Source organism: Neovison vison, chromosome 11 (genome assembly GCF_020171115.1).
Source record: "Neovison vison isolate M4711 chromosome 11, ASM_NN_V1, whole genome shotgun sequence".
Lineage (NCBI taxonomy): Eukaryota > Metazoa > Chordata > Mammalia > Carnivora > Mustelidae > Neogale > Neogale vison.
In genome coordinates this window covers 67,074,722-67,094,977 of record NC_058101.1, presented here as the reverse complement: position 1 = coordinate 67,094,977, position 20,256 = coordinate 67,074,722, and the positions used below count along the sequence as shown (strand labels likewise).

The following is a 20,256-nucleotide window of genomic DNA, read 5'->3' as shown; positions in this document are numbered from 1 at the left end:
CACCCAGCTCCCGCGGCGGGGGCAGCGCCGGGGGCTGAGGGGGCGGAGAGGCCGGGCAGGCCGGGGCTGCGGGCTGGGGAGCGCGCGGCGGATAGGGGGCGGAGCCGGAGCCCGAGCCGGAGCTGGAGCCGGAGTCCGACCCCGAGCCGGAGCCCGAGCGGGAGCCGACGCGCAGTCCTCGGACCTGCGAACGCCCGTGCTCTGCTCGCGACTCGCCCCCTGAGGTGAGGCCCGCGTGCAGGGGCGGCCGCGGGGCCCGGGGCGCGGCGGAGCGGCCGAGGGGCTGCAGGCCGGGCCGCGGGGCCTGTGGCGGCTGCGGCGCCCGAGAGGCCGTGGGAAGCGGGCGGGGGCCGCGCCGGGCGGGGCGCGGGCGGGTCTGGAGTCGGCCGCGGGGGCTCACGGCCGCGTCGGGAGGGGTGGTAGCCGCCGGGCCGGGACCGGGTGCCGAGGGGACGGCGCCCTGCTCACCCTTGGCGGCGCGGGCTGCTCGGTGGGAGCGGCCGGGCGGCTGGCGTGGGGGCTGGGTGGTGGGCGTCGGGGGTCGGGCTTCGGCGCGGTCGGCTGCCTGCAGCGCCTGCGGCTGGCGGCTGCCTGTGGGCTTGGGAGCCAGTGCAAGCGGTGGGTTCCGGCAGCCAGACCCACCTGCCGACTGTCATGCGGGACGGCCGGGGCGCTTGTCGTCGTCTTCTCGCTCTTTTCTGTCTGTAACATCTGTTGGGGGAGATGTCAGAGGGTTCTGCCCTGGGCAATCACTTTTTTGTGTGTATTCTCGTAATCCACGGCCTTGGACGTTTTTTGGGTGATTTGTGTTCGCTTCCTGCGTCTCCACCTTCCGAGCACTACTTCGGCTCACCGGGGACTGCTGGTGGCGGGGTGTGTGATTTTATGCCTAAATGACCGGAAGCAACTGGTGGGATCCTCAGGACCAGAGCCTGTCCGGTGGCTGAGTGCGTTGCTGTTAAGTCGTTACGGGAAGAGCTCTGCGTACTTGAGGACGATGGGCTGAAATCCTAACGGGGGAAGAAATAGGCTGGCTGAAAGGGCGCTCTGTCTCCTTTGCGGGACGTCATTGGAGCCTCCGGGGAGAACGAGTGGGAGTTCAGCAGCTTTGGGAGAGGGCACCTGTGGCCTAGCGGGTGACTGGGAGGGGGATTGTAAGGTTCAGTCTTCAGCTAATGCGCTGATGCGATGTAGAAATTGCATTGTAAAATCCGAACATTGTAAAATCTCGACATAGCCCTCGATTCTGACTGTGGGAGAAAACTGGAAGAGTAAAGATTTTTTTTAAGGAAGTGAATGGTTTCGGCAGTCAGAACTGCTTTTCAGAGTTTTGATGTGGTTTACAGCAGGACAGCTGGTATGGTTTATTTTACTGCTTGTCACTATGTTTAGATTTTAGTCACAGAGGCTTACTGAATACTATGAATCTAAATTCTACCCAGTTTCCATGAGGTGGGATTGTTTTCTTTCTAAAATATAATTTATACAGCTGACCATTTTCCCCTTTAAGTCTTTGACATTACCTGATACTGATAAGGTTTTGTTTGGTGTTCAACCTTGTGTTACTAATTTTACCCTAAAAGCTCTTTCTTCAGATGGTTATTGGTTTCCAGTTAGTTCTTTCAAGTAGTCCTTGTATTGTCAGAAAAGTAAGTAATTTGAAATACTTTAAAAGATAGTTTAAGGGGCATCTGGGCAGCTCAGTTGGTTAAGCATCTGCCTTCGATTCAGGTCATGATCTAGGGTTCTGGGATCCATCCCATCGCAGCCCTGCTCAGCTGGGAGCCTGCTTCTCCCTCTGCCTGCTGCTCCCTCTGCTTCTGTGCTGTCTCTCTCTGTCAAATGAAGAAATAAATATTTCTTTAAAGGTTTTATTTATTTATTTGACACAGAGAGAGAGAGAGAGAGAGACAGTGAGAGAGTGAACACAAGGAGGATCAGAGGGGAGAGGGAGAAGGAGGCTCCCCGCTAAGCAGGGAGCCTGACATGGGGCTCAGTTCCAGCACCCCAGGATCATGACCCCAGCTGAAGGCAGCTGCTTAATGACTGAGCCACCTAAGCACCCTGAAGAAATAAAATCTTAAAAGAGAATTAAAAAAAAGATACTTTAAAAGAAATTGTAAAAAAAAAATCACATATCCAACCAACGTTAAAATTTACCTTGTCTTAATTTTTAAGTTTGACAATAGAAATGATTTTTCTATTATGTGAAACTTAGACTCCAGATTGATTTATTTTACATGTTAAATTGTTCTCAGGTACATGTACAGAGAATGGTGTAATAAGTCCCTGTTTACCCTCATCCAGCTTCAACAGTTGTTAACTCACAGCTGGTTTTCATCTGTATCCCCCAAACCCAGATTTCATGTCCTTTTAACTTGAATATTTCGGCATGTATATTTACATACATTTTTTTAAAAAAGATAAACACAAATACCACTATCACCAAAATGAATAATTTCTCATTACCTTCAAATGTCCAACCAATGTTAACATTTTCTTGATTGTGTCACAGTTTTTTTTTTTTTAATAACCGTTGAATCAGGATCCGAATGCTGTTTATGCATTGTGATTTGTTTTAATCTATAGGTCCCCCTCCATCTTTTGTCTTTCCTTGTAATTTATTTGTTGATGAAACTCCGTGATTTGTTCTGTGGAGTTACGGTCTGGATTTTATTCTGTATGGTGCTTAAACTACACAGAAATGACTGTGCACTGGTAGATAAATCTAAAGGTGTGATCAGATTCAGAATTGATTTATTTTTAGCAAAAAGACTTCATAGGTTGGTGGGCAGATAATGGTTAGTAGTCTTTCTTCTTATAAGCGACTCTTGATGCCCAATGCCTAAAGCCCTTATTTATTTATTTAATATATAGAGAGCGCACAAGCAGAGAGGGGCAGAGGGAGAAGGGGAGAGCATCTCCAGCAGTCTCTGCAGTCAATGTGAAGCCCAGTGAGGGGCTTGATCCCATGATTTGGAGATCAGGACCTGAGCTGAAATCGAGTTGGTTTTTAATTAACCATTTAAGCCACCCAGGTGCCTCAGAGTCATTATTTTATTAGGCTTTGGAAAGTGTTGATATCTTAATTCTGTAACTTCATTTGTTAGATGGAATGCTTCTATAAAAAGAAACGTCTTGGGATGCTTGGGTGGCTCATTTGGTTGGGTTGCTCTTGGTTTCTGCTTAGGTCATGCTGTTGGTGTCCTGGGATGGAGCCCTGAGTCAGGGTCTGTGCTCGATGGGGGAGTCTTCTGGAGATTCTCTCAGTCTCCCACTGCCCCTTCCCTTGCTTTCTCTGTCTCTCTTTTTCTCTGAAAAAAAAAAAAAAAATAAAAAGAGAGAGAGAAATGCCCCCTCCATAATTTGGTTATCCTGAATTTTAACTTTTTTTTGGGAAAAGTAGGGTAACTGCTTAATTCCTCTCCAGTAGGTTGCTAATTCTCAAGATGAGTCGGGATCTTCTGAAAGTAGCCAGTGAGTTGTGTTATATGTTTGTGTCATTGTGAACTCATGGATTTAAACACATTTGATATGGTTCAGTCCATTGTAGGTATTACCCTTATTGATACTGAGATTGTCTGATCTTTGTCCAATAGGAATCTATTTAGTTTGCTTCCTAAATCCTTTTTTTTTTTTAAAGATTTTATTTATTTATTTGAGAAAGAGATCACAAGGAGTCAGAGAGACAGGTAGAGAGAGAGGAGAAGCAGGCTCCCTGCTGAGCAGAGAGCCCGATGTGGGGCTCGATCCCAGGACCCCGGGACCACGACCTGAGCCTAAGGCAGAGGCTTAAACCACTGAACCACCCAGGCACCCAACCTCCTAAATCCTTTAAACAAGATTCTAAAAGGCTTTGATCTTGGGGCGCCTGGGTGGCTCAGTGGGTTAAGCCTCTGCCTTCGGCTCAGGTCATGGTCCTGGGGTCCTGGGATCGAGCCCCGCCTCTCTGCTCAGCAGAGAGCCTGCTTCCTCCTCTCTCTCTGCCTGCCTCTCTGCCTACTTGTGATCTCTGTCAGAGAAATAAAGAAAAAATCTTAAAAAAAAAAAAAAAAGTCTTTGATCTTTCTGGTGTGACAAACCGCTCCAGGTTCATCTTGTACATTTTCTGTCCCAAGCCCTGGAACCATCTATTTCTCCAAGGGGCCTTGGTTTCTTTTAATGAAAAAACGGTATTTAGTAATGACACTCTGTGTCGTGGGGTTTTTCACTGCTACTAGGTTGATCATTGTTTCTAGTCTTTCCCCACAGATCATAGGTTACTACTTAACCATCTTGATCTTATACCTGTATGTTTTTTGTTCCAAGACAGACATCTTGATTCTAATTACTAATTTTTTTTTTTTTTTAAAGATTTTAGTTACTTATTTGAGAGAGTAAGCACAGAGGGAGAAAAAGAGGGAGAAGCAGACAGGGCACCACTGCAGGACCCTGAGATTGTGACCCTCATGAGCTGAAGGCAGATGCTTAACTGACTGAGCTACCCAGATGCCCCTAATTACTTATTGTTTCATCCCACCTGTACACATCTCAGTTTTAGAAGAATATGAAGACCATCATCAACTAATAAAAATTGAATTTTTTTGCATTCCCATTAAAGATATAAGGTCAAATTACTGTGTTCTATTTTTAATTTTTTAAAAAGATTTCTTATTTACTTATTTATTTGGCAAAGAGAGACAGAGACAGTGAGAGTAAGAACACAAGCAGGGACAGTGGGAGAAGCAGGCTCCCCACCAAGCAGGGAGCCCCATGTGGGGCCTGATCCATGACCCTGGGATCACAACCCGAGGTCAAGGCAGACACTCAACGACTGAGCCGCTCAGGTGCCCCAAATTACTGTGTTTTAAGGTCACTTAGAATAGTTACTCTGGTTTTGCTCCTGGGTGCATAGGTTTTGTGCCTTTTTTTCTCTTAGTATTTAGGAATTACTTTTTAAAATCTTATAATTATGTAAAATATTAAAAGTCTTTCAAAATATATGAAACAAGGTATAGTCAAAGAAGCATTGCTTCTTTCCATCCCTTCATCTTCACCTATCTCTCTTCCCTATAGATAACCTTTTTACATTTTAGTTTTATGGTTATATTTGTATTTCCTCTTAATCAGATAAATGGTAATGTATTATACACATTTTCTCACCATGCTTTGAGAAGTTTTTATAATAATTGTGTTAAAATAAATACACGGTAAAACCTGCCATCTTAACCATTTGTAAAGGTATAGCCCGTTGGTGTTCTACACCTTCACGTTGTGCAGCACAGTCCATCCCAGGACAGTCTCATCTTGTGAAACTGGATTTCTCTGCCGATCAGACACATTCTCCCCTGCCTTTAGCCCTGGTCTCTGTCCTTTCTGGCTCTAAGATTTTTTTTTTTTTTTTTAAGATTTTATTTATTTATTTGACAGAGAGATCACAAGGAGTCAGAGAGACAGGTAGAGAGAGAGGAGGAAGCAGGCTCCCTGCTGAGCAGGGGCTCCCTGCCCGATGTGGGGCTTGATCCCAGGACCCCGGGACCACGACCTGAGCCAAAGGCAGAGGCTTTAACCCACTGAGCCACCCAGGCGTCCCTGGCTCTAAGATTTTAACTACTCTAGATATCTCATATAATTGGAACCATGTGGTGTTTGTCCTTTTGTGGCTAGCTCATTTGCAAAATGTCCTCAAAGTTCATCCATGTTGTAGCAGGTGTCAGAATGTTCTTCCTTTTGAAGACTTAATAATACGCCATTACATAGATACAGCACATAACTGCATTTTAGTGAATACTAGTGTAAAAATTTTATTCACTAATGGCATTTTTTTCCCTTATCCTATGAACTGATGAGAATTTTCTGGTACATTTTAAGTTATCAGACAGGAAGGAAATACATCATGTAGGTGTGATGTCATACTCAGAAATTCTATTGAGAAGATTCCAGCCTTCTATATTACATAGTGGTTGACAGCTGCCAGTGGCTCAGTGGGTTAAGCCGCTGCCTTCGGCTCAGGTCATGATCTCGGGGTCCTGGGATCGAGTCCCACATCGGGCTCTCTGCTCAGCAGGGAGCCTGCTTCCCTCTATCTCCCTCTCTGCCTGCCTCTCCATCTGCTTGTGATCTCTGTCAAATAAATAAATAAAATCTTTAAAAAAAAAAAAAAAGACTTAAGTTTTGCATTTTCTTCTTTTTTGAAATGGCTGCCATTTCAGCCCCTTAACTACAGCAATACTGTTTTGGGTTGGTTTCAGCAGTATCATTTCTCAGATAAAATTGTCTAACTCATTGACACAGAGAGTCCACTATTAAAAAGTTTGTTAACATTACATTTTAGTAATCTGTTTTTTCTCATGTTACCCATGGTTCTCTCACCCGTTATCTATGTATGTGTTTACTGAACTCAAGATATTTAAACTTTAAAGACTGAATTACTAGACCTATAGAGCCTAAGTGTGTGAACAACTGCCTGAGGTCATAGTTATTAATGCTGTTTTGCCAACATGAGTTTTGTCAGTTCTCTCCTCATAATACATCCTGAATCAGTCCTCCTGTCCCATATCCCCGTCACCACCTGGGACCCAGCAGCCCTCACGACTCCCTTGAACTGGCACAGCAGGCTCCAGCTGGTTTCCTTGTCCTTGTAACCCTTCTCTATCTTTCAACTAGGGTGATTTACATAGAATATAAATTAGAATGTGTTCTGTCTTGCTTAAAACCCTTCAAACACTGATAAAAGTGGTCGCCTGTAGGGACAGGGATCTTTGTGGCTAGGGTATAAGGATGGGAGGGAGAATTATTTTTCATTGTATAAGCTTATATATCTTTGGATATATATTTTATATATATATATATATATTTCATGTAGTTGGGTTATGTACTCAGAATAAAATAAGTAATCTTACAAAAACCCAGTGACTTCCCTTTTTTTTCTTTTTAAAGATTTTACTTATTTATTTGACAGACAGAGATCACAAGCAGGCAGAGAGGCAGGCAGAGAGAGGGGAGGGGGAAGCAGGTCCCTGCTGAGCAGAGAGCGCGATGCAGGGCTTGATCCCAGGACTCTGAGATCATGACCAAAGGCAGAGGCTTAATCCACTGAGCCACCCAGGCGTCCCCACTTTACTTTTCTTTGAGTAGAATTCTCCACTTTCATTCTACTTCTATCCCAGAATGAACTTTGGTATTTTATGTTTTTCCTTTAGCTTAATATAATTTCAGATGTGCGTTAATAGAAAGAGTTATAGGAAGTGAGAAAGACCTGGTTATGCCTAGCTGTGTGATTCTCTATTCAGATTAACCTTGTTTGCTGAATTCTAAAACAAGAGGAGATGTATTTCCTGCTTCACATGGCATATTTATGGGGATTAGATATAATGTATGTGAACCTGGCCCAGAGGTTACAGTGGATTCCCTTCTGTGCCCCGCCAGCAGATACCTCATGGCTTTTGGGCATAGAGATTGTAGTAAGAAAGCAGATGGACATATAGTGCATCTAATCTAACCAGATGAGAAGATGGTGGAAGAAAATGAAATGTGTGCAATTCAAAGGTGCTGTTGCCACAGGAGTTTGCTGCACAGAAGCATAGACGTAAGCCAGAAAGCTTGGAGCTCAAAACCTTTGGGCGAACTCTTAATTTTTACTTTTTCAGAAGGTGTTGCTTTACTGTCTTTTTGCTGTATCATTTTCTGCAAGAATCTGCTATCATCCTAATTTTTGTTCCTTTATGTAACCTGTCCCTTTTCTCGGGCTGCTTTGAAGACTTCTCCCTGTCACTGGTTTTGAGCAGTTTTATTTTGATGTGTCTGTGTGTGCGCATATTTCTTGTGCTTGTGGGATTCATTGAGCTTTTTTCTTGGATCTGTGGGTTTATGTGTTCATCAGATTTGGGAAAATCTTGGGCATTATTTTTCATAGTTTTTTCTATTCTTTCCCCATGTGCTGTGCTTCGAGGGCTCCAATCCCATGCGTGTTAGACCATGAAAAGTTGCCCCATAATTCACTCATGCCCCTTTATTTGATTGTCTTTTCTGTGTAGGTTTCGTTTGGATGGTTCATACTGTATCTTCACATTCACTGATTTTTGTTCTGCAGTGTTTAATCTGCAGTTAGTCTTGTTTAGTGTAATTTTTCATTTTAGATGTCCTGGCTTTCATCTTTATAAATTCTATTTGTATCATTTTTTATACCTTCCATTTCTCTACTTAAGATTTTGAAAATATGGGGGGCGCCTGGGTGGCTCAGTGGGTTAAGCCGCTGCCTTCGGCTCAGGTCATGATCTCAGGGTCCTGGGATAGAGTCCCGCATCGCATCGGGCTCTCTGCTCAGCGGGGAGCCTGCTTCCTCCTCTCTCTCTCTGCCTACTTGTGATCTCTCTCTGTCAAATAAATAAATAAAATCTTAAAAAAAAAAAAAGATTTTGAAAATATGGAATGTAGTGTACCAACTGTTCTAATGACCTTGTCTGCTAATTTTAACTTCTCTTTCAGGGCTGGGGTTAGTTTTGGTTGATTTATCTCCTCTGGGTTATATTTTCCTGCTCTTTGCTTGTTTGGTAATTTTTTTTTTTTTAAGATTTTTATTTATTTATTTGATAGACAGAGAGAGATCACAAGTAGGCAGAGAGGCAGGCAGAGAGAGAGAGGGGGAAGCAGGCTCCCTGCTGAGCAGAGAGCCCGATGTGGGGCTCAATCCCACGACCCTGAGATCATGACCTGAGCTGAAGGCAGAGGCTTAAACCACTGAGCCACCCAGGCGCCCCTGTTTGGTAATTTTTTATTGGATACCAGACATTGCAAATTTTATTTTACATTGTTGTGTTTTGAACAGTTATTTATTCCTCTAAATACTCTTGATGTTCTGTAGCATTAGCAACAGGACTTTAAATTTTTTCTTGGTGAAAAGTTGGTGAATTGCAGTATTTTCTTTTTATATAAATTAAGTTCATAGCCTTCTTGAGAATCTAAAATCACTTAAAAAAGCCACTTCCCTGTGAATCCTATATATTGTTTTGTTTTTATTTTCCTCCATGCTTTGGGAAATTATTTTGGCCAAGTGGAAGAGGGATGTCCTTTTTTGAATTCCCTATTCTTTAAAGGTTTTCAAAACCAAATCCAAGATTTGGTTAGTAACAGAGTAAATATGCTAATACCCCCTTAGTTTGGTCAGTGCTTACTGGCTATCACATGTCTTCTTAAAATAGGAATTTGGGGGTGCCTGGGTGGCTCAATGGGTTAAGCCTCTGCCTTCAACTCAGGTCATGATCTCAGGGTCCTGGGATTGAGCCCCACATCGGGGGGTCTGCTCAGCAGGGAGCCTACCCCCCCCCACACTGATCTCTCCTTCTCTGTCAAATAAATAAAATCTTTAAAAAAAATAGTTAGGAATCTTAACATAGTATAACATTAAACTTTAACAGAGCTGTTTAATTGTTAATGCTTATTCTGACCCACTTGCAGGAAACTTGAGCTGGAGGGGATGAAGGGGGGAACAAGTTGAATTCGTTTTGCTCTTTGAGCTTTATTTGTTCCAGAAGTACCTTTTTAAGCAATTGTTATGGTCAGTGTACATTGTTTCTCATAGCTATTAGTTTAAAAGTGTTCAGTGTATTTTGACAAGATGTGTTTTTTTTTTTAATGAGTATGCTACCTAGGAAAAAAAATCTTTTTTTAAAAGATTTTATTTATTTATTTGATAGAGAGATCACAAGTAGGCAGAGAGGCAGGCAGAGAGAGAGAGAGAGGGAAGCAGGCTTCCTGCTGAGCAGAGAGCCCGATGTGGGACTCGATCCCAGGACCCCGAGATCATGACCTGAGCTGAAGGCAGCGGCCCAATCCACTGAGCCACCGAGGCACCCGGAAAAAAACATCTTAAATAGAGTAGGACTTGAGTCTGTAGGACACTTACTTTTTAACAATGCCTTGAGAACCCTCTCTGCTGGGATAAAATAACAACAGTAATCTTTAAAAAATGTTACTTTGCAAGCATATTTTCCATTCTATAACTTTATTAACTTGCCTATCAGTGTACTTACTGAGCACTGTTTTATCTGTTATATGTTGGGTATTGTTCTAGGCTCAGTGGATAAGATACACATTCCCCGTCTTGGAAACTTATTTTTTAAAAGATTTTATTTTATTTATTTGACAGAGAGAGATCACAAGTAGACAGAGAGGCAGGCAGAGAGAGAGAGAGAGAGAGGGAAGCAGGCTCCCTGCCGAGCAGAGAGCCCGATGCGGAACTCGATCCCAGGACCCTGAGATCATGACCTGAGCCGAAGGCAGTGGCTTAACCCACTGAGCCACCCAGGCGCCCAAAACTTTTTTTTTTTTTTTAATATTTTATTTATTTATTTGACAGAGATCACAAGTAGGCAGAGAAGCAGGCAGAGAGAGGAGGAAGCAGGCTCCCTGCTGAGCAGAGAGTCTGATGATGCTGCTGCTGCTGCTGCTGCTGCGGGGCTTGATCCCAGGGTCCTGGGATCATGACCTGAGCTGAAGGCAGAGGCTTTAACCCACTGAGCCACCCGGGTGCCCCCCACTCTTGGAAACTTCTTTTTAGAATGAGAGATAGAGAACAAATGCTATGTTAAGTAGTAGTAAGTGCTGTGAAGATGGGAGGCATGAGGAAATAGAGAATGATGGCAGCAGAATCTATTTTAGATGGAGAACTGGGTTTACGGAGGAGGAGACGTTTGATCAGAGATCAAATCTGTTTGCATCTGGGAGCAGGTGTGTTTGGGCAGTGGAAGTGGAGCTCCATCTTACTGTCCATGGTTTCTTGTTGCCCGTTGATGGTGGATACTAAAGGGGCGAGGCCACACGGGCTAGGTTTCTGGAAAAGAAGCCCTTGTGGGCTGTGAGCTAGAGGAGGAGACAGAGCTGCACATGGTGGGTGCTGTTGCCCTGTGTGTGCCTAGTGGCAGACACTGGGCAGTGTAGTTATGAATCGGATTTTTTTTTTTTGAGCCCATCTGATAACAGCAACAGTAAAATTTTTAATGTTATTATTATAATAGTATTAGGATTATGTAATTATTAAATTATAACAGTGGCCACAGGTAATTTTTATTGCTCCTTGTGTGGGAAGTATTCTTTGAATTTGCTGCTGAGGAAGCTGTTGCATAACTTGTGGGAGAGTACAGTCAGAACGCTGGTTTGCACATACACCTCTTTTAAGAAATAGTTACACAGAGGAGTGCCTGATGGCTCTTGGGGTTATGAATTCAAGGCCCATGTTGGGCATAGAGCTCATTAAAAAAGAAAAAAAAAAGCCACAAGAAACAAGTTGTAGAGAATTTAGTAACTGTATGAAAAAAGTTACAAATAATGATCATTGATCATACTTCCCCTTAATACATCCTGGAGAAAGTTCAGTATCAGCACCCAGAAACCTGTTTAGTTCTCCTCAACAGTCTCAGGTGTCCCATTTATGGGTGTACTATTATTTATTCAATTGCTCCTGTATCGATGGCTTTTTTTTTTTAAGATTTTATTTATTTATTTGACAGACAGAAATCACAAGTAGGCAGAAGCAGGCAAAGAGAGAGGGGGAAGCAGGCTCTCTGCTGAGCAGAGAGACCGACGTGGGACTCCATTCCAGGATCCTGAGATCATGACCTGAGCCGATGGCAGAGGCTGAACCCACTGAGCCACCCAGGCACCCTCGATGGGTGTTTGTTTCTAGAATTTTACTGTTAGGGACTGTTTCAGTGAGTATTCTTCCATCCAGGTCTTCAGGCATGGTGATGTATACTTGTAGGTCTGTTCTGGGGAGTAAATTGCCTGGGTGGAAGGATGTTTGCACTTTAGTTTGCATAGCTGTTTCCAAATTACCCTCTTGAGGAGTTATAACAATTTATACTCCCATCAGGTGTAAGAGTTCCCGAAATAAGGAAGTATTTGCATGTACTGTGGAAGTAAGAGTGGTGCTTGTCTTACACCATTATTGTAAGGTACCTGATAAGCTGTCAGTAAACGGCGGTTATTATATTACTGTTACAGTTATGAACCTTTTTCTGAACTTTATTATGAAAAATATTGTAAGTCTAAGAACTGTTTCAGGAGGTTGGGAAAGAGAAATTACACAATTGGCCTAGCAATGTGTGCCCCCCAGGTAACTATCACCTGTGTTGGAACAGATTCATCCTGCATCAGGCCCCAGAGCCCCTGAGCCTCTGGAGGCTGATGTCAGGGAATGGAGCTGTGGGTGCATGCAGGCTTGTGCTGGTCCCTGGCTGCGCACAGGGACGTTTGTTCCACACGTGCCTTCTCATACCTGGAGTGGCAGCTTTGCTATTTGCTTGGGAAGACCATCCCTTGAGAGCGACCTTGAAGATGTCCTGTCCTGAACACTTTGCTCTTCCCTTCTCTTACTTTGAAAGGCTTGATGTTGGTTTGCCTTATAAAGTAACTTAGAATGACTTAAGGAGGTATTTACCTAAAAAATAGGGGTTTTCTCATCTGCTTGCTCTTGCTTGAAATTCCTTGGCAGAGCAGACGAAGTGGTACTGCTGTGGTTTTAGGTATGAAGGAGGGAGCCAGTCTTCAGCTGAAGGGGCTGGTTTAGTGCTGGTTCACTGAGGGCCATAGAGCGGTAGGTGGTAAAGGAATAAAGGCACTTTACTGCCCCAAGGCTCTGGTTTCTCCATCACAATGTGAAGCAGTTATAAGATACAAAGCAGAGAATGTTATGAAAGCACTTTGAAAATACAAATGCATTTATTTGTTTGAGAGAGAGACCCCAGGAGCTGGAAGAGGGACCGAGGGAGGGAGAGCAGCAAAGGGAGAGGAAGAGGGAGAAGCAGATATCTGTTGAGCAGAGTTCTATGCGAAGCTTGATCCCAGGACTCCATCCCATGACTCTGGGATCATGATCTGAGCCAAAGCAGATGATGAACTGACTAGGCCACCCAGGTGCCCCATATAAATCTTAAAAAAAAAGAAAAGAAAAGAAAATGCAAATGCCAGATAACAGCATCTGTCCACACAGAAACTGGTATGTGAATGTTCAGGGCAGCATTCTTCTTAATAGCCTGAAAGTGGAAAGAACCCGCTGTCCATGAACTGATGAATAAGAGAAGTGATGTGTCCATGCATTGGAGCCTTATTCGGCAACAGTAAGAATGAGGTGCTGATACATGCTGCACATGCTAAGAAATCTTATGCTAAGAAGGAAGCCAGGGAAAGGAGGAAGAGGGAAGAGTGGGAATGGGGAGTGCCTGCTAGTGTGCCTGGGATTTCTTCTTGGGTGTTGAAAATGTTACAGAATTAGATCTTGATGCTGGTTGCACATCTCCATGAATAAGTGAAAAAAAACCACTGAACTGTATACTTCAATTGGGTGAATTTTTATGGTATGTGAACATATCTCAGTATGACTGCAGACATGCTAGTGCAGCATTGGGGACTTTAGTCTCCCTGAAGGGAGTCCATTGTCAGCTGTTGTATTAGTGCTGGGTGTTAGGAATATGGTGTCAGGATGTAAGTCCAATTTTGCCGCAGAGTCTGTGGCCCTGGATCAAGTTAGTGAAATTCTTTGAACTCCTATTCTCATCCATAGAGTAGGTGTAGTAACAGTAACAATCTTATCTAACCCAGAGCCTTGTGGAGCCAGTAAGACAACATTTGACCACTTGTGGCACACAGGTGTGCTGTCCGTGTGCGTGTTCCCTTTCTTTCTCTTTCCCAATGTATGGACTGGTGAGAAGGGGACACTAACGGGGAAAGGCTCACAAGGGCAACGGAAAGCCCTGTGTACTAGCTCCTCCCACTATTTTTTTTTTAATAAGTCAAAGCTTTATGCAGAGAGATTTGTGTCATGTACAGCTGCACATGTTTGCATCTTAGCAAGAACTTTGTGATTAACCATGCTTTCCAAGATTTAAGAATATTGTAGTTAACGGCCAACCTTGCTCCCAGATGATACCATTAATCAAGCTGTTGCATAGAGCTTCAGGCAGGCAAGGAGGAGTTAGAAATGGGGCTTGAGTCTCGTGGAATGCACTCCCTTCAGGACTGTCTGTTTCAGGAGGAAGGGATATGACATGCATCCCTCCATCTTTAGGGAATTAGAGGGCCCCACCATCCAGATAATGCTGTCTCAGTTTGTTCTGAACATTGTCTCCAGGGGCTGAAGCACAGTGTACTTTGACAGCATAAACCCCAGGAATGTAGCTGACCTAGGGTGTTTGGAACATTTAGTGTGCTCTGTTTACTGCCTCAGGTGTCTGACAGATGGATTGTTTTGGAAAGCAGGGGTTTTCTTCAGGGGAAGGAAGCATTTTTTTCCAGCTTTTACTCAAGCGATGGAACTATGAATTTTCTTTGTCTCTGGTTTCTAAGTGATACTAGGATTTAGGAGACTTACTCATTGAACTTTTATTTACTTTTTTTTTTTTTTTTAAGATTTTGTTTGTTTATTTATTTGTCAGACAGGGACTACAAGTAGGCAGAGACAGGCAGAGAGAGAGGGGGAAGCAGGCTCCCCACTGAGCAGAGAGCCTGAAGTGGGGCTGGATCCCAGGATCCTGGGATCATGACCTGAGCCTAAGGCAGAGGCTTCCCAGGCGCCCCCTCATTGAACTTTTAAAAAAGCCTTCAGTGTAGCAGGATTTGTACTGAACATTCAGGAATCAAAGATAACAAGAACAGAAGTCCCACTTCAAGGGCTCAGGGCTCTTCAGGTCAGACAGAGTGCAGGGTGAGCCCACAAGGCTGGCTGTCCAGGCTCTCCTGTTAGGGTCTTTGGGAGGGACTCGAGGTAGATGCCTGTTAGGGCTGTTCATGTCATTGATTGAGATGTTTCATGTCACTCACCCACGGTTACTTTTTAAATTTTTTAAAACACTCATTTATTTTAGAGAGAGAGAGGGAACATGAGAAGGAGGTGGAGAGGGATAATCCCAAGTAGACTCCTCACCCAGCACAGACCTGGGGCTCTTTGTGAGATCAGCCTGAGCCGAAACCCCTTAAACCATTGCACTACCCAGGTGCCCCAACCACAGTTACTTTTATCATTCATATCTTAGAAAAAATCAGCCTAGCATTTCTGTTTTAAAGTATATTTTAGGAGTGCCCGGCTGGCTCAGTTGGAAGAGCATGCAACTCTTGATCTCAGGGTCATGAGTTCAAGCCCCATGTTGGGTGTAGAGATTACTCAAACAAACAAACAAATAAATAAACTATATTTTAATTTTTTCTGGTGGATAATTTCTGTTTTTGTTGCTTCATAATGTACTAGGATGAAGTAGAATTTTCATGAAAACTGCTCATTTTCATGACTACAGCTATGGAAGCCTGCCGGTATCTTTTTCATGAAACAAGTTATTAGTATGTTGTTTTGGCTTTTGAGGCCATTGACCCCAGATTTCAGTGTGCTGTGAAAGAAGCTATGACATCATCTTTATAATTAGTAAAAATCAAGGCTGCATGTTGTTTGCTAGAGTAAATACATGAATTACAATTTGAGATTGATGCACATTTTTTTTTTTCCCTGAAAGGAAATACTTCTAAACTCAGGTAATTAGCACATTCTTAGCTGTACCTATAATCTGACTCTCAAGAGTTGATTTACAGATTAGAAAATAAATATGTATAAAGCCTAGTGGGGATTATGGATTGCTAAATAGTGTGAAATTTATTCTTTTTCTAACTTCCTAGAAGTTGGTCACTTCTCTTTTTCTTTTTAAGGTTTTTTTTTTTTTTTTTTAATTTATTTGACACACAGAGAGAGATCCAGGAGTAAGCAGAGAGGCAGGCAGAGAGAGAGGGGGAAGCAGGCTCCCTGCTGAGCAGAAAGCCCAATGTGGGGCTCGATCCCAGGACCCTGAGATCATGACCTGAGCCGAAGGCAGAGGCTTAACCCACTGAGCCACCCAGGCACCCATTGGTCACTTTTCTTATAGTGTTTTGAGTCTCTGTTTTTCTCTAAAAGTAGCTCTTTAGTGAAGCCAATGGTTTTCAATGCATTATCTTTTCATTATGTGTGTTTAAAATTTCCTAATGATTTCTTCTTCGATCTGTAAGGTATGCTTTTTTGGGCACCTGGGTGACTCAGTGGGTTGGATATCTGACTCTTGGTTTCAGCTCATGTCATGATCTTGGGGTTGTGGGATGAAGCCCCATGTTGGGCTCTGTGCTGGGTGTGGAGCCTCCTTGGGATTCCTTCCCTCTCTCTCTCTAAAAAAAGAAAATGTGCCTTTAAATTTTTAAATATATGTATGTATTTGTGTATAAATGTGTATGTATATATAATGTGTATATAAAATTTTAAATTTCTGTTATTCATCTGTTTTAATTGCACTGTGACCAGAGAAATCATTTATATGCTACTGATTCTCTGGAATTTGTTGAGATTTTAAAAATTTCCACCCAGGGGTGCCTAGGTGGCTCAGTCAGTTAAGCATCTGACTTTGGATCGGGTCATGATCCCACGGTCCTGAGATAGATTCCCACGTCAGGCTCCCTGCTCCACGGGGAGTCTGCTTCTTCCTCTGCTCCTCTCCCAACTCATTCTCTCAATCTCTCTTGCTCTCATGCTCTCTCAAATAAATAAATAAAATCTTTAAAAAAATTAAAAAAAATTTTGGGACACCTGAGTGGCTCAGTCAATTAAGCATCTGCCCTTGGCTCAGGTCATGATCCCAGGGTCCTGGAATCGAGTCCCGCATTGGGCTCCCTGCTCAGTGGGGATCCTGCTTTTCCCTCTCCCTCTGCATGCTACTCCCTCTACTTGTGCTCTCTCTCCATCAAATAAATAAATAAAAATCTTAAAAAAAAATTAAATATTTCCACCCAGATATGAGGTGATTATTTATACATGTATTTTGTATTCTAGAGAATAGTATATATTCTTTGTTTTTAGAAAACAGGGAGTTGCAAGGTTCTGTATACTTATGAAGATGTAACTTGTTGATTGTTCTTATTTTCTTTTTTTTTTTTTTAAAGATTTTATTTATTTATTTGTCATAGAGAGAGAAGCGAGAGCAAGCACAGGCAGACAGAGGCAGAGGGAGAAGCAGGCTCCCTGCCAAGCAAGAAGCCCGATGTGGGACTCGATCCCAGGACGCTGGGATCATGACCTGAGCCGAAGGCAGCCGCTCAACCAACTGAGCCACCCAGGCGTCCCGGTTGTTCTTATTTTCTATTTACTGTTTACGAATCTTTGACTGCTTTGCCTACTAGTAATTGAGCAGTGCTTTAGTTTCTCTTTATGATTACCAATTTATCAGTTTCTGTCTGAGTTCCAGCAATTTTTGCTTCATTTGTCTTGAGACCATTTTATAAAACATATATATATTAAAAAAATTTTTTTTAAAAGATTTTATTTATCCATCTGACAGAGATCACAAGTAGGCAGAGAGGCAGGCAGAGAAGAGAGGAAGAAGCAGGCTCGGAGCAGAGAGCCCGATGCTGGGCTCGATCCCAGGACTCTGGGATCATGACCTGAGCTGAAGGCAATGGCTTTAACCCACTGAGCCACCCAGGTGCCCCTATATATATTTTTAATCTTCCTGTTGTAGTGAGCTTTTTATCATTAAGTAGTGGCTTTTCCATCCCAAATAAATGCTTTTATTTTCCAAGGTCTTTTTGTTTTATATTAACAGAAACTCCACCTTTCTTTTGGTTGGTATTTGCCTGGTATACCTATTTTCATCCATTTACTTGCGTACTTTTGTATTCTGTTCTTATGTTTTATTGATATATTAAATTTTGGGGCGGGGGCTGTAATCAATTGCCTCAAACTTGGTGCCATAAAACAATAAAGTATTCTCCTACAGTTCTGGAGGCCTGAAGTCCAAAATCTGTATGACTGAGCTGACATCATGGTGATGGCTCTGGAGGTTCTTAGAGGAGAATTTGCCCCTTGGCTCTTCTGCCTTCTTATAGCTGCCAGCATTGTTTGGCAGTGGCCACCTCTCTGCAGTCCCTGTGTCCCTGGTCGTACTGCTTGCTCTCTGATGACTGTGTAGTCAGATTTCCCTCTTCCTTCTTATTGGCAATTGCATTTAGGTAATCCAGGTAGCCCAGGATAATCTCATCACCCCAAATCTTTAATTACATTAGCAAAGTCTTTGCCATGTAAAGTAACATTTACAGTCTCCTAGGGTTAGAACTAATATCTCTAATGACCATTATTCAGCGTACCATACTGGTTATAATTTCTGTCTTTTAACTGGCATTATATTTATTGTGATTCTGATAAATTTGTACCTTTTCTATCATTTTGCATTTTTTTCTTTTCTTTTCTTTTCAAGATTTTATTTATTTGAGAGAGAATGAGTTGTGGGGAGGGACAAAAGGAGAGGGAGACAAGTAGACTTTGTGCAGAGCAGGGAGCCAGATGCAGGGCTTGATCCCAGCACCCTGAGATCATGACCTAAGCCGGAGATAGATGCTTAACTGACTGTGCCACCCAGTTGCCCCTATATTTTGTTTTCTATTTGTCTTTTTCCCTTTCATGGTTGCCTTTTTATTTATTTAATTAAAATCTTATTTTTTTTTTTAAGATTTAGTTTTTTTATTTGAGACAGAGCACAAGCAGGGAGATAGGCAGAGGGAGAGTGAGAAGCAGACTTTCTGCTGAGTTTTGGGCTGGACATGAGGCTCCATCCCAGGACCTGGAGATCATGACCTGAGCCGGAGGCAGACACTTAACTGACTGAGCCACCCAGGTTCCCTTACCTTTTTATTTTTTTTTAAGAGATTTTATTTGTTGGGACGCCTGGGTGGCGCAGTTGGTTGAACGACTGCCTCCGGCGCAGGGCGTGATCCTGGAGTCCTGGGATCGAGTCCCACATCAGGCTCCCAGCTCCATGGGGAGTCTGCTTCGCTCTCTGACCTTCTCCTCGCTCATGCTCTCTCTCACTGTCTCTCTCTCTCAAATAAATAAAATAAAATCTTTAAAAAAAAAAAAAAAGAGATTTTATTTGTTTATTAGAGAGAGCCAGAATGAGCAGGGGGAGGAACAGAGGGAGAGGGAAAAGAAGACTCCCTGCTGATGAGTGGATCCCATGACCTTGAGATCATGACCTGAGCGGAAATCAGGAATCAGATGCTCAACCCACTGAGCCACCTAGGTGCCCACACGCTTGTTTTTTTAAACAACTAAGTTTTCTTTTTTCTTTTATGTTCTCCCCTCTTTTGGTTTGGAAATTACATACTGTTTTGTTCTATTTTAGTGGTTGCCCTTGAATTTTACCCTGCATATATGTGACAAAGTCCGAAATTAATACTGTCTTCTTCCACCAAACAAAACAAGAACATTGAAGCACTTCAATTCCAGTTAAACTCAACTATTAAGTTATGTGCTACTGTTGTTCAGTATTTTAGTCCAGCCTTTTTTTAAACTCATAAATTGGACATCATCATCCCTATACAAAATACATTTTTAGATTCCCCCCCCCCCCATTTAGCAGTTTCTTGACTCACAGTCCTTATGGCATTTCTAATTTTTCTTCCTAGGATCACTTTTCTTCTTTAGCAATTCCTTTTCTTCAGGTATGTAGGTGGTACCTTTGTTTTTGTTCATCTGAAGTGACTTTATTTTGCACACATTCTCAAAAGATAATTTTGGGGTTGAAATCCAGATTGCCAGTTATTTCCTTTTAGCATTTTGAAGAAACTCTATTTCTCTTTTGTTATTTCTGTTACATGTTAGTCAGTGTCTAATTATTACGCTTTTGTAGATGCTCTTTGTTTATTCTTGCCTTTGCTATGCTATAGATTCATTACTGTGTCTACAAGATGTGTATTTCTCTTTATTTGTGGATTCCTGTCTTTCAGTTAGATAAAGTTGTTAGCCATTCTCTTCTTGGATATTATATTGACTCTGACTCTTCATTCTTTTTGTTGTTGTTGTGTAGTTTTTATTTCATAATCATAAACTTAACTCTACAATCCAGCTGCTTGGAGGGGAGTAAGGAAAGCGTGGAACCCATAGGACTGCAGTGAGAGCACAGAGATTATAGGGTATTTCAAGCAGATGGGGGTGAAGCTGTTCTTCTGAGCTGCAGGAGGAGTGGTCTGGTAGTAAAGATAAGACACAAGTCAAATTTATTACGTTTGTCCATAGTCAGTAATGGTGGTCTTGCTGTTCCTGGACCCAAAGCACTCCATGGCCTCCACAATATTCCTGCTCTCTCTCACCTTGCGAAAGACTGCATGCTTCCCATCTGGCCACTTGGTCTTGGCAGTGCAGACAAAAAACTGGGAACCATTTGGGTTGGGGCCATTTGCCATGGACAAGATCCTAGGACTTGTGTGTTTCGGGATGAAATT

At 42.8% G+C, this 20,256-nt stretch overlaps 1 protein-coding gene across 1 annotated transcript in view; it reads left to right on the top strand.

Annotated features, from left to right (window-relative positions):
• The first annotated feature begins 85 nt into the window (after positions 1-85).
• Positions 86-20,256, top strand: part of ADD1 (adducin 1) — an 84,721-nt gene continuing 64,550 nt past the window's right edge. The window contains exon 1 of the mRNA XM_044267890.1: positions 86-224. The gene's annotated coding sequence lies outside the window, so the exon portion shown is untranslated. The remainder of the gene's footprint in view (positions 225-20,256) is intronic.